This window comes from Dipodomys merriami, unplaced genomic scaffold (genome assembly GCF_024711535.1).
Source record: "Dipodomys merriami isolate MVZ:Mamm:240054 unplaced genomic scaffold, mDipMer1.0.p SCAF_32, whole genome shotgun sequence".
In the NCBI taxonomy this organism is placed as follows: domain Eukaryota; kingdom Metazoa; phylum Chordata; class Mammalia; order Rodentia; family Heteromyidae; genus Dipodomys; species Dipodomys merriami.
The window spans coordinates 9,334,834-9,349,896 of record NW_027204715.1 but is presented as its reverse complement, the minus strand read 5'-3'; positions in this window follow the sequence as shown (position 1 = coordinate 9,349,896).

Sequence of the window (15,063 nt, the reverse complement as noted above, 5' to 3'; positions counted from 1 at the left end):
CAGGTCCAGTAGTACTTAAAGAAGCACTGGCAGATTTACATGCTGGTTAGTCTTTTGTAGGAGAATTACAATTCAAACCCTTAGGATTTGGTTGCAAACCCTGCTGTCTTCTGTGGAAAACTATTCTGCTTTTGGTTGCCACTAGACTTTGGTAGACTGAATGCTTATCCATGGACACCATGTTAGCATGGAGCCTGACCTCAGAAGTAAGTTACATTGCTAGCATGTCACCTTGATGTGATCTGATGAAAGTGGATTTCTCTCCCAAACCCATAATTCCATGCCAAATATAATATTAATATATGCATTAGGCAATCTGTTTGAGGAGCAATCTACAAAATGCCTGATTAGAACTTTCCAAAATTAACAGTCATCAATAACAAGTCTGAGAAACTCACAATCAGAGCCTGAGAAGATAGGTCAGCTAGTATTGTTGTAAGGAAACCCAGTCATGAGAGAAATGGAAGCCACCACTTAAGAGGCCAAATTATGAGTACTGGAGAGCCAGAGGACTGCTGGTAGCCTTGTCTCAAAGACCAGCAGTCTCACGTGCAGCTAGGACAAGGTTTATATAAGCCAAAACCACACAAAGTGTGTGGAATTAAACCTAACAAAAGTGTTACACAGAAGCAAAGTAAACCAGATGAGGACACTTAAACCTAATAAAAAAGCAAATCATCTGGGGGAAACAATCAGAGGAAATCATGGGCCAATTATCTAGGGAAGGGATAGACCCAGTCTTTACTTCAGTATAATGCATCCTGAGTAGTAGTCTCCAGACACAAACAAGATATCAGGTTAAAGGAAATCTCTATAGACCACAGGCTTACTGACAGATTAACAAAATGTTAGGAATAAAGGAAATTGGTATGGAGTAGTTCTATCTTTGCTTTTTGTAAATCTAAAACTTCTTAAAATACAAAATCTATTGTACTAAAACAAAATCAAACTTACTGGAAACCAGTGGCTCCCAGTAATCCTAACTGTAATCTTAACTGCTCAAGGAGACTGAGATCTGAGAATCACAGTTCAAAGCCAGCTCAGGCAGAAAAGACCCTGAGACTCTTTATCTCCAATTAACTACCAAAAAGCCAGAAGTGGAGCTGTGGCTCAAATGGTAGAGTGCTGAGTCTTGAGAACAAAGGCTCAAGGACAGCACCCACACCCTGTTCAAGTCCCAGGACTGACATAAATGCAAATCACCATGACTTAAAATAGTAAACCAAGACTTTCAAAAATAATGAATAAATTCTTATATTGGACTTCAGTTAAAATTTTTAATGTTATTTTTCGCTCATTTTTGAAATTTTTGCTGTGTGCATGTTTTATACTATACATAATATATCAGAATCCTTATTCTGCCAAAAGCCATGTGATATCTGTAACGTCCTTCACAGACCACACAGTTGTCAGTACAGCCAGCTGACTGCAGTAGCTGACACGCACACAGGAAGCACACCTGTCCGTCCCATCATGCACCTAGTTGCAGGGGTTCCCACCACTGTGAGGTACACTTGTGGGGTTTTAACGTGTTTGCTGGCAATAACATTAACTTTCACCAACTAGAAAATAATGTTATTAGATAACTGCGTGTCTTAAATTTTTTTTAAGTTTTTCTAAAGTCAGTCATGAGTGAAAAAAAAAAAAACCTATAAGACTATATAGCAGCCCATTTTGATCTCAAGTTGAATAGATTAGAACATTAAAATACAGTAAGTTTGCTGAGTGCTGGTGGCTCATGCCTGTAATCCTAGCTACTCAGGAGGCTGAGATCTGAGGGTCATGGTTCAAAGCCAGCCCTGGCAAGAAAGTCCGTGAAACTCTTTTTATCTCCAGTAAACCACCAGAAAACCAGAAGTAGCGCTGTAGCTCAAGTGGTAGAGCACTAGCCTTGAGCTGAAGAGCTGAGGGACAGTGCTCAGGCCCAGAGTTTAAGCCCCATGACCAACCAAAAAAAAAAAAAAAATATATATATATATATATATATATATATATATATTAAAAGCCTACATAATACTGCTAGAGTCTATTCCAGTTAGTGTCTAGCCTTCTCCTTGACTCAAATATTAGATAATTTTAAGGATGATATTGTGATTTGTAATGGTTGATTATATTTACAATCACTGCATTAATGCCTAGAATAATGTATGGAAGACTTCAAGTTTCATTGACACATATGGAGGAAGGTAGAGCAACTGCAGTCATGTATACTGTGTAACTTTAGGGTAGAGATGGATGGAGTGGAGATAGATGGGGAAGAATGGAGGAAAGAATGACATTGATCCAGGTGCTTTGTGCAAAGAACACACCTAAGTCATTACAGTGTTTACCTTGTTCCATTTTATATTGGTTTGGAAGGGAGGGCAGTGCTGGGATTTGAACTCAGGGGCTCAAACTTGCTGATCGGGCACTTTACCATTGAGCCACACCTCATGCTGGTTTTTTGCACTGATTTTAGTTCTGAGATAGGGTCTTGCTTCCTGCCTAGGCACATGGCTCGACCATGTTCCTCCTGTTATATAGGCTTTCCACCTTAGCGGAAGACAGGCATGTACCACTTCTTCCATTGAGCAGGGGTTCCTTAGATTTTTTTTCCTCCTAAAGTGGCCTAGAACCTCAGTCTCCCAATCTCAAGCTGTTAAGTAGTTAGGATGCTGGATATGAGCCACTGGGCAGCTATTTATTTTATTTATTTATTTATTTATTTATTTATTTATTTATTTATTTATTTATTTATTTATTTTTCCCCTGGCTGTGGGTCTTGAACTCTGGGCCTGGGCGCTGTCTCTCAGCAATTCAGCTAAAAGGTGAGCACTCTACAACTTGAGCCACAGTGCTACTTCTGGTTTTCTGGTGGTTTATTAGAGATAAAAGTCTCACAGATTTTCCTGCCCGTGCTGGCTTTGAACCATGATCTTCAGAGCTCAGCCTCCTGAGTAGCTAGGATGACAGGCATGAGCCACCAGTGCCTGGCACTGGCAGCTTTTTTTAAACAAACAAAAAGAAACAACAACAACAACAAAACTTCTGTACAGAACTTAGTACAAGTAGAATGCCCAAGTCCCCCTTTTCAGTACATTAAACTCATATTTTACAGCAACATGAAAACTACATTTTTACTGTATGGAATTTCCCAGTGCCACAGCATTAAAAATAGAGTTCATATGTATTCTGTACATCAATTTCTAAAGTGTCTAGGAAAGGTACTTTTTTATTCTAGGTTTATGAACACTACTCAAGCTTGTTAGGAAGAACTACTACTTTCACTTAGAAATTAACTGACTGAGTACTCAAGCATTAATTTGAAAGACTCTTTTTATCCCATATGCCTCCTGAACATAGAATGTTCTTTATAAAAAGGCAGAATTTGAGGGAGAAAGCAAAACCTATGTCTTTGGTGTTTTGAAGCTAAAAGAAATTACAGAGAAAAAGAGGGTAAACAATCCAATAAAACACCTTGCAGAGGTGTTAGTTTACCTAGAAAGCCCCAAAACTTTCCATAGAAGTTTCTATTGGGGGTATGGGTCAAAATTAAATTTACTTTATCATGAAAATGAAACTATCACAGGTAGGAGATGAGAATGATGCAATGATTCATAGATTTGGAGTTCTAGATAATATTAAACCAATTCAAAAGCCGGGTGCCAGTGGCTCACTCCTAGCTACTCAGGAGGCTGAGATCTGAGGATCATGCTTCAAAGCCAGCCCGGGCAGGAAAGTCCATGAGACTTGGCAATAAAAATCATTAGAAAACAGGAAGTGGCACTGTGGCTCAAGCAGTAGAATGCTCTTGCCTTGAGCTGAAGAGTGCAGGGACAGCGCCCAAGCCCATAGTTCAAGCCCCACAACCGACAAAAAAAAAAAAAAAAAATTCAGCTACACAATTTCTTCCTAAAGATATTATACAATGACATTTTTCTTTTGTTTGAGGGTCTTCTAAAATGGAATTTCATACTCCTAGTCATTAGTAGCTGCTATAGGCTGAATTGTTCCCTCTCCCAAAGGGAAATTTATAGACATAAGCCCTAACCCATGAATGCCAATATATGGAGATAGAGACTATGAGGAGGTGGCAAGGGTTAAGTGAAATCATAAGGGTGTGACCTCAATTGGTAGGCTGAGCCTTTACCTGTAGAGACAAGGACACCAGAGCTTACTCCCTGTCAGGTCAGAACCATTTGAAAGCCAAGCAAAAAGCCTTGTCAGAAACAGAATCAGGTGACACCTTGATCGTACCTTCCAGATAGCATAAGTGTGAGAGAGTTGTTTAAGTCACCTAGTGTATGATGTTTTGTCATGGCAGCCATCCCAGTAATTCTTCAGACTCACTGTTAGGGCAGCCTGTGGATTGCTGCTCACTAGAATCTCAAAGGAGCAGGAGGTGCCAATCATGTATCCTAAGAAAATAAAGGGAAGTGTTGGAGATAGTTCTGGGTGCATAAAGAAGGATAGAGCGTAAAATTGTTTGGAAAGCCATGTGAACATATAGGTGGAGATGTCCCAATGAAATCTCACCCAAATCATTAATATAAGTTAAGTAAACATGTACCTATCTATGAAGAAAGGGGGTAAAGGTTGAAGGTATGGCTTCTGCCTAGAAAGTTTAGACAGCCTGAATTCAAACACCACTGTTATTAAATAAAAATTAATAAATGTATAACTCTCAGTCATCCCACATCTTACTATGCCTCAAGAGCTGCAGCCAACTCAGCAGCCTCTAGTCACCTTGTAACCTCTTCCTCTTCCTCCTCTTCCTCTTCTTTGGACAATAATCCAATAGTATTGGGAATTTGCCTTGAGACTTCATTTAACCTTAATTGCTTTTCCTTAGAGACTTCATCTCCAAGTAGTCACATGGGGTTTTAGGACTTGAACATATGATTGAAATTGGGCACTTTCAGTCCATAGCATTCATTATCATCTATCTTGTTATTAACCCAGTGGATGCTGCACAATGCTTCTTAATAGATTTTTTTGGCTAGGTGACTTAATATTAGTACCATACATCTTATAATGCAACAGCAGACAGAAAAGGAGCTATGTGGGCTGGGATGTAGCTCAGTGGCAAAGCGCTTGCCTAGCAAGTGCAACGTTCTGGGTTTGATCCCCAGTACCAAAAAAGAAAAGACAAAAAAAAAAAGGAGCTATGTGACCTTTTACAGGTCATTTAGCCTCTCTGAGCCTGTTTCTTCAGATGCAAAATCTAGGTAGTAACTCTTACAGCATCTTATGAAGATCTGAAAGGGTATGGCAAGGGACTCTTAACAGTGCTTTTAAAATTAGATGTACATCTAACACTTCATGGTTTCATAAAGCTCATAGTTTGTGAAACATCTTTAATATACTACCCATCAAGATCAGATCTGAACTTGCCATACCTTTCTGGAACCAGGATTAATAATCTGTACTCGTGTAAGGTAATCTAAGCCTTACAGAATGTGGTCATTGTTAAATAACTTTAACTTCACTAGGTTATTGCACTCTATAAATAATTTTTCTGATTATTTGTGGATATCTAATTGTCAACACTAGGGGGCAGCATGAGAGCCTCTCCTGGAACAGCTCCTGCCCATCCCAGCCTGAAACATTTTAGCCAGGATGTAGAGTGAAGAAACCTGAGAATGCCACCCTCACACTGTCATCTATTTGAGATTATGAGGCCAGAGAGAAACACCCAGACTGGGGACTTGACTCAAGCAACTCTTTGGACCTTTTTTGTGTGTGTTTATGCCAATCCTGGGTCTTGAAATCCACTCCTGGGAACTGTTCCTGAGCTTTTCTGGTCAAGGATAGTGCTCTGCCACTTAAACCACAGCTCCACTCTGGCTTTTTAGGGGTGGTTAACTGAAGATAAGAGTCTCCTGGACTTTCCTGCCCCGTCTGGCCTCAAACCACAATCCTTGGATCCCAGCCGCTTCGGTAGTTATGTTGATAGGCATGATATTAAAAAGTATTTTGGATGACCCTAACTGATAGGACTTTAAGATACTAGGGTGAAAGATATTAAAAGCTTTGTAAGTTACATGGGCACTTCAGACATGTGACAATGGAATGGTTTGTATACTAAATTGCATTTGAACACAGGAATTTTATAGTTGCTAGAACATAATACAATTTTAGGCCCACATTTACCTTTTTTCCTGGCCATCGCTGTAAATCAGTTTGGTATGTTGAATGACAGCACACAGTACAATGGAAAAAGCACAGTGTTTGAGACACCTCTTCTTCCACAAGGCACAGATGCATGTCCAATGTTTTATTGCATTCATTTGTTATTTCCCAATAATTATATTGTGAAATGAATTTGCTGCTTGATAGTGATCTACTCAAAGCACAGACACTGGAAGTCTTCCATTACATTAACCAACCCAAATTGTTGAAGGAACTATCAGAGAAAATCAGAGTGTTGTTATGTTGAAAATTTCTCTTCATATCATAAAAGGTCTGTGAAGACAGCCCATGGGACAGTAGAAATTATTTGCAAATCACATGATAAGGCAGTCATCCAGCCTCTGTAAGGTACTCTTTCACCTCATCAATGAAGATAACCCAATTTTAAATGAACAAAGGATTTGAAGAGACATTTCTTCAGAGAAAATAACAGACATGAAAACTGGCTCAACATCATTAGTTACAAGAAAATCTCATTTGTATCCAGCTGAGATACAATTTCACACCCACTAGGACAGCTAAAATTAGAAAACACACAACAACAAATGTTGGTGATTACGTGGAGAAATTGCAACCCATATTCCTTGCTGGTAGGAATGTAAAATAGTGCAGCTGCTTGTAAAAGTATTTGGCAGGTCCTCAAGCTATAAACAAAGAGATTCCACTCCTAAGTAGACACCCAAGGAAATCAAAACGACCCAAACAAAAATGATGCACATACGTTCATGGAGGCATCATTCATAACAACCAATCAGTGAAAACCACTTAAATGTCCATTAACCAAGGGGGAAATGTATATATATATATATATATATATATATATATATATATATATATATATATATATATATATACACATATAATGTGTTATAATATAGATTATCATTTGTTAATAAATAATAAATTACTGATGCATCCTAATACATAGGCAATACTGTAACATGGTATGTGAGGCTGGGCTGTCATTCAGTTGTAGAACACTTGCCTGGTATGTGCAGGGCCTTGGATTCAATGCCAGTACCACAAACACGCTATGTGAAAGGCAGTCGTCAAAAGCCATGCTGCATATCGAATGATTCCATTACATAAAATGTCAGAATACACAAATCTGTAGAGATAGAATGTATTTAATGGTTTTCAGAGGCTGAGTGGGTGGAATGGAGAATAGGGAGTGACTGCTAATAGAAATATTTTGGTGGTAACAAATACGTTCTGAAATTAGATAGTGGTGGAAGTTCCACACTTCATGCAAACACTAAAATCTTCTGCCCTGTATACATGTTATTTTGGATGATTGTACTGCAGTTGGACATCCAGGCTTCACACTCACTAGACTGGCATTTTACCACTCAAGACAATCCTAGACCTGAGTTACATCTATTTTTCAAAGGTGAATTAAATGGTATACAAACTACCTAATAAAGCTATTATTTTAAAAGTCCTTCAAATCCTTAAAAAGGAAACAGTATATAATAAATAATATATTTAGTCATAGTCTTATCAGTGGTGATAGAAGTCCAGAAAGCAACACATTTAATAACTTGAAGGCCATCAGCTAACATTCACAGCACATAGAGTTCAGCACCATGGACAAGGCCTTGCAACTGCTATCCTTTTGAAGACAGCCTGTGAGAAGGTACCCAGCGTTTTCTAAAAGTGACATTTCCATTACACTTTTTAGCACTAAAATATGTCCTGGCCACCATGACTGCCTTTCTATGTGTATTCTGTGAGCATATCACTATGAAACAAAAGATCTGCTACAGACCTCCTTCAACAACACAGATCGGTTACATGCTAGATATCCACTTAGGTCTCTTGCTTCTATTAGCTTCACTCCCTATCCAAACCTGTCATTGTACATACATGACGAACTAAGACCATATCAATACAGATATTTTATTGCCAAATTCTTCAGCAACTCATCCAATTGCATCCCCAAGCATTTTTTTTTCATTCTGGAAATACAAACTATACCATGACACCAAAGTCCAGAGATTTATCCAATAAAACAAAAACTGAATTCTCAAGCATGCTTCAAAACTCCCAGGACCCAATAACCCTGGATCTAGCCTGGAAAATAGGTCAATTCCTGAGGATAAGGAGAGACTTCGGGTGGAATAGGCTAGTCCTTTACCTTCTGAAATTTAGATCAGTTTGGTCAGCACAAAATTGCAGATACAAGTTCCCTAATTTTGTGTGATCACTTCTGTCATAACAATTCACCTGCAAGCTGGTTATTCATTCTACCGTCATATAACACTGTTGTACAAGAATTCTGTAGGCTTACCACTCCAAAATGAGAAAGTCCAAGAAATGTTAGAGCAGCAAAACAGTATTGATTGAGATGGCAGCTCAGATCTTTGGGTTCTTATCTATGTGGTGGTGGACAAGATGACCCAACCCACAAAGATCTAACTGAATGCTTTTGATTACACTATTCTTTGTTTATGACTCAGCTTTGTCATGTTCCCATCTTGCTCCTTTTTATATCAAAATAATTAACACGAGAGGCTTATTTGTGCCAAATCCATAAAACCAGATATCACTTCCTCAGGGAGGAGGGAAGAAGAACAATTAACAGAGAGCAAGGAATGTGTTCCATTATCCACTGTCTCTTGTCCTTTGGCATGCATTGCTGTGGGTGTCCTGGTTTATTATAATGGAGTGATAGAAGCACTTTTCTCACAGAGGAAATGAAGTGCAATGTTCTTAATAGGTACAATAGAAGCTGCTAACAATTTAAGAACGTGGGAGATGCATCTGGAGTTCACATGTGTCTAAAGCAAATGTTTTCTACTTGCATGATTCTTTAATCCTTACATTCTCAGTGACTAATATAGCACTTTCTTTTTTGTCTGTTGTGGGTCTTGAACTCTGGGCCTGGGCACGATCCTTCAGCTCTTCAGCTCAAGGCTAGCTCTACCACCTGAGCACTTCTGGCCTTTTCTGTGGTGCTGAGGAATTGAATCCTGGGCCTCATGCATGTAAGGCAAGCGCTCTACCACTGAGCAACCTTCCCAGCCTCTATACCACTTTCTTCAACTCTGATTCTATCTGAGAAAGAGCTTTTTTGCTGGCTGAGAATCCCAGGAGTCTGCTTCTTTCCCTTACTAACAATTTTTCCCAACTTGCCCACCTGGAGGTACTCTTCTCTGAGGGTGAACATGACTTACCACTCTCACATCACTTAACAACAATTACTATATTTACTTTGTCCCTAATTTTATTCATATACTTATTAGTTTTCAGAATTCAACAGGAAATAGTTCTATGTATGATAGAAATGCTAAATGAGACTGAAAGTAATATTTAAATTTTATTTAAAAATTCATCTAGTACCTAAAGGGATCTATCAATTAGCCATCAAAACAAACTACAATTTGCCACTTCCTTCCAGTTAAAGACAAACCGTAATATATCTGTTACACTAGACTTAGGAGGATAAATTCAATTCCCAGAAACACATAAAATGATGTGCAAGCCTTACCTGCTACAATTTTATGTAACAATGCAGCTGGCTCTTGAACCCCGGTATATCACTCACTGTACATGTCTCTCAGAACCTCTGTTTCCCAGTACCAAGAAAGACATGTTTGGTGCTCCTATTGTCCACCAACCCTTCTTAGGAACATTGAGGTTTTTTTTTTTCTTTTCTCCTCTGAGTATATAGAATCTTGGGGGAACTGTCCTTAAACTTCACAGCCTTCCTACCACTGAGACTCTAAGGGGTCCTGAGCATCTCCCAGTAGTTCCTAGTAGTTCCAGAACTTTCACTTATGAATTGATGGCATATGTATCAGAAGAGCAGAATTCACGCATGCAAGCAACCTAACCAGATGCTTCCTGTAATGCAGTTCCTGCTTTCTCTCCTATGGAGCCTTGTGGATTCCCAGACTAATTTTTTCTAGTTTTCCCAATGATTTATTTTCTTCTCAGTCAACCAAAGTCAATTCCATCTGCCTGCAACAAAAGAACCCTAACTGATTCATTTCTCTCTGTGGGTGGAAGCACTTGGCACGTTTAATGATCACTTACAACAATATCCAGTGTTGTGTATTATAATACCAACTAAAAGGCAGAGCATTTTTAACAGGTCTGGAATACTGTATTGGGAAAACTTTTTTTGGGGGGGGGGGGGGGTCCGGTCATGGGTCCTGAACTCTGGACCTGGGTGCTGTCCCTCAGCTCTTCAGCTCAAGGCTAGTGCTCTACCACTTGAGCCACAGTGCCACTTCTGGCTTTTTTCTTTTTGCTTATGTGGTACTGAGGAATTGAACCCAAGGCCTCATGCATGCAAGGCAAGCGCTCTACCACTGAGCCACCTTCCCAGCCTGTATTGGGAAAACTATTAAGCAGGGCCTTTTGTCTCCTGCCACAAAATCAGAAATAGAAAGAACACTATGAAACACTACATAAAGGAGCTGGGGACATAATTTTCTGTATCTTCCACTTCATATTTTAGTTTTAACACTTTATTCCAAAAATTGTGTTGAAGTTTTAATGATTTTTTAAAATTATTCTTAAATTTAGAGAATTTAAGAATAAAAACTAGCCACAATCCCAACCTAAGTCAATTCAGTGTTTCAACTTGTTCATGATGCTACCAAGAATTAGTCCATCTTCCAAACTCATTTTTGGCAACAATGTTGTCATAGATTTATTATATTCAACACTTGTTAATATTTTGTGTCCATCTTATTGTCTCCTTTTATTTCTCTTCCTTCTCCCTCCTACAACTCATAAACAGTCCAAATGGTCATTATTTATTCTTGTAACCTTTCTACATTTTCAAACTATAACATAAATGCATACATTTTTTCATGCATGTGTTCACACACCTGCATGTACACATGCATATCATCCCTTGGTATTAATGGGATATTAGCTCCAAGCCCTTCTTCACATAAGTTTACCTATGAGCTATGAAAATCTTCTTGTGTACTTTAAAAATCATCTCTAGATCATTTATAACAACCAGTACACTGTCAGTGCTAAATAGCTACTATTATACATTATCTAGAGAAATAATGGCAAGAAGTCTATACAGGAATTTTTCTACATATTTTCAATCTAGGGTTGGTTAATGTGTGATGGGGAAGCCAGATACAGAGATCTGACCACACACACACACACACAAATCCACACAATTTTATGATGGTTTAGGTGTTGCTTCCTAAACAAAACTGAACTACTGTATAAATCAGTTCTGCCTGTTGCTTTTGCTACATAATACACAGAAAGTTCTCTTTAGTCAGCTGGATCAGCTTTATTGCTTTTCTTTGGAAGATTTATATACACACACCAGTCTGTGTGTCTGTGTCTGTCAGACCTGGGGCTTGAACTCAGGGTTGGGTGCTATCCTTGAGCTTTTGTGCTCAAGGTTAGTGCTTTATCACTTAAGTCACAGCTCTACTTCTGACTTTTTTTCTTGTTGGTAGTTTATTAGTGATAAAAGTCTCAGACTTTCCTGCCCAGAGTGGCGTCAAACTATGATCCTCAGCCTCATGTGTAGCTAGGATTATAGATGTGCCACTGGAGCCCAGGAAAGATTTGTATTTTTTTTATTTAATAGTATTTGGAGATTGGATTAAATCTATCATCTTGCTGATTGCTCTCTATTAATCCCATCTCTTCTAAATTTTTCTCTAATTTACTGCTGTTGTTTTGTTAGATCTTACTTTCTATTTTTAGTTACTAGTGACTGCTAATATTTATAACATATAACATCCTTATCAAATATAATTTAATATTTGAATGTTATATAAAATAACCTTTTAATAGTATACTTCCATTTTCTTCTTCATCCCTCTTGCTGTCATCATGTATTTTATTTTTACATAAGTAATAAACCTCATTTACTTTAATCAATTACTTCTTAAATTTCTTTTTTTTTTTTTTGGGTCCGGTCGTGGAGCCTGAACTCTGGGCCTGGGCGCTGTCCCTCAGCTCTTCAGCTCAAGGCTAGCGCTCTACCACTTGAGCCACAGCGCCACTTCCGGCTTTTTTCTTTTTGCTTATGTGGTGCTGAGGAATCGAACCCAGGGCCTCAGGCATGCAAGGCAAGCGCTCTACCACTGAGCCACCTTCCCAGCCCCTTCTTAAATGTTTTTAAATGAAGAGTAAAATACTTTTGTGTTTACAACCAGGCTCAGTGGTTCACACCTGTAATCCCAGCTACTCGGGAGGCTAATGCAGGAATACTATTTGTTAGACAGCCCTAGTCAACATAGCAAGACCTGTCCCTTATTTTAAAAACTAATTCCAAAAAGAAGAAAAGTGTGAGGAGGGGTGGGTTAGGAGCGAAGGGTGACAATGTTATCACACACTTTGTATTCATCTATTGTTCTGTAGAATGGGAACTTCTTTTTTTGGGGGGGGGGTTCTGGTCGTGGATCCTAAACTCTGGGCCTGGGTGCTGCCCCTCAACTCTTCAGCTCAAGGCTAGTGCTCTACCACTTGAGCCACAGCACCACTTCCAGCTTTTTTTCTTTTTGCTTATGTGGTGCTGAGGAATCGAACCCAGGGCCTCAGGCATGCAAGGCAAGTGCTCTACCACTGAGCCACTTTCCCAGCCCTAGAATGGGAACTTTTTTGTACAACTGCTTAAAGATAATTTTAAAAATTTAAATTAAAAAACAACGAATTCCATATTTCTTTCCATATCTACCACTTCCTATGTTCCTCATTGCTTTGGGAAGATCTGAGTTTCCATCTATTTATTTTCCTTTTGCCTAAAGAACTTTCCTTAACATTACTTACAATGCAGATTGGCAGTGACAATCACTCCGTGTGTATATGTGCGTGCGTGCATACACACAGGTGCTTGAACTCGGGGCCTGTGTGCTATCCCTAAGCTTTCTCTCAAGGCTGGTGTTCTTCCACTTGAGGCACAACTCTACGTCCAGCTTTTTGGTAGCTAACTGGAGATAGGAGTCTCACAGACTTTCTTGCCCCTGCTGGCTTCAAACTACAATCCTCAGATCGCAACCTCCGGAATAGCTAGAATTACAGGTGTGAGCTGCCAGTTCCTAGCCACATGGTTATGTTTTGAAATGTAAATACATTTAATGTTTCTGGCACAAACTGGAGCAGAAGTACCTTTGTGGGAGTATCCATTTACAATCCTAAACTATCTTTTCTATTATACACTATCGAGTCTTTCAAACATTTTCCACTGTTTTTACTTCCTAGAAAATTGCAGAGGTAATTCTATCCAACAAGAACACTCAGCAGATTTACCTGTTTTAGGTTGTGGCGCTTGCCTGTTCCCAGGCTCCAGGATGTTCCTTAACAGATACAATACCCCGTGCAAGTCACAGTAGACATGAGCCTGCGGTTTCTCGTTACAGGAAACATAAAAGTAGCCTGTGAGTGAGCTGTTGGGAATTCCGTACATGAAGTTTTAGAGCTTCATGATGATGCTTAAAAATAAGAAGCCAACATTTTACTTCCAGTAAGAACATACTATTCGGGTACAAAGGGAAAAACAACAAACTAAGGAAATCATCACGAACCCAGAGGAAGCCAAGGGTGGCATATCCAATGTTTACAGCATAAAGTTCAAGTGCTGGTGCCAGTACTTGAAGTACTTGAAAACAGCACTTTGCAACAGCTAAACCAGCTGTTGGCTAAAAGTGGAGCTGAAAATGAGTCGAAGTTTGGAGGTCATTTTCCATCAAAAGATTTCAGTACAGCTCATAGAGCTTTTACCTGAATCTTTTAAAAGCACATTCATATCTTTTCTACTATTTAGCAACACAAAGGTGCCCATAAAGGGATTGCCCTGGGCAGCTAGTTGTGCTCTATCTTCTCCCCTGACCACTGAGCAATGTGTGTGACCCCACACTAAGGCCACTGGTCATTGTCATTGCTTCTATCAAAGGAACTGGATGACTGCATTGTTTCATTACATCTGATCCGAACCAGATTCTTCTGCCATCAGCATTGTCACTCATGTGCACACTTGAGCTGTGAAAGGCTCAATGTGTCTATCTAGATGGGCTGAAGGTTCATCCCATTCATCCCTGCTTCTCAGAAACGTCACATTTGCACTCAAGGGCCACGTTTCCAGCCCTGGCCCCAGATGATTGGACCGAAACACACACATGTTTCAGGAGCAACACTCAGCTGAGATGTTCATATTCAGCCTTGCAGGAATTAGATCATGTGAAGGAAGATTTAGTTCAGCTATAGCAGCAGCCTCCCCTGGCAGGGAGGAGAAACAGCAGTTACAGGAAAGACAAAAGCATGGACATGAAGAGAGAGAGAGAGACAGAGAGAGAGAGACAGAGAGAGAGAGAGAGAGAGAGTTGGAGGCATGGCTCAGTTGGTAGAGCTGTGGCCAATAAGCAAAAGCAACAGGTACCAAGTTAGAGTCCTGGTCTCAAGCATAAAAGAAAAAGTAAAGAAAGAAGAGAGAGAGAAAAAAAACAGAGACAAAATAATCTTGAAACACCTTTCAGATTGAGAGATGAGGCTGACAGCCTTAATTCTTGACTTCATAAGATGTAGGCAGTTTCCTGGGAGTCCTGTACTTCTGCCTGACCAGTCCTCTGAAGCAGCTATCTGCCCTCACAACCCACAGAGCTTGAGCGGAACCTAAAGGACCTGAGAAACCCATATGTCTTGCATTTCTAGCAAACTTAGCAAGGCGAGGCAATACTTCCTACTGATCAGAAAAGCTTAAACCCATGGATCTCTGTGATTCTCAAGAAAAGTGCACACAAAATTAGAATTTGTGAGTGTATTCCATGCTCTTACTGTATACATGCAACCCAGGCCTCTTCCGAAGCCTGCACAGGCCACAGAAGCGGCTGCTCCTCTGAGTGTCCAGACTATTAGAGGAAACAAAGGAATGATGGGTATGACCAGGCTCATTCAGTCAGGTGG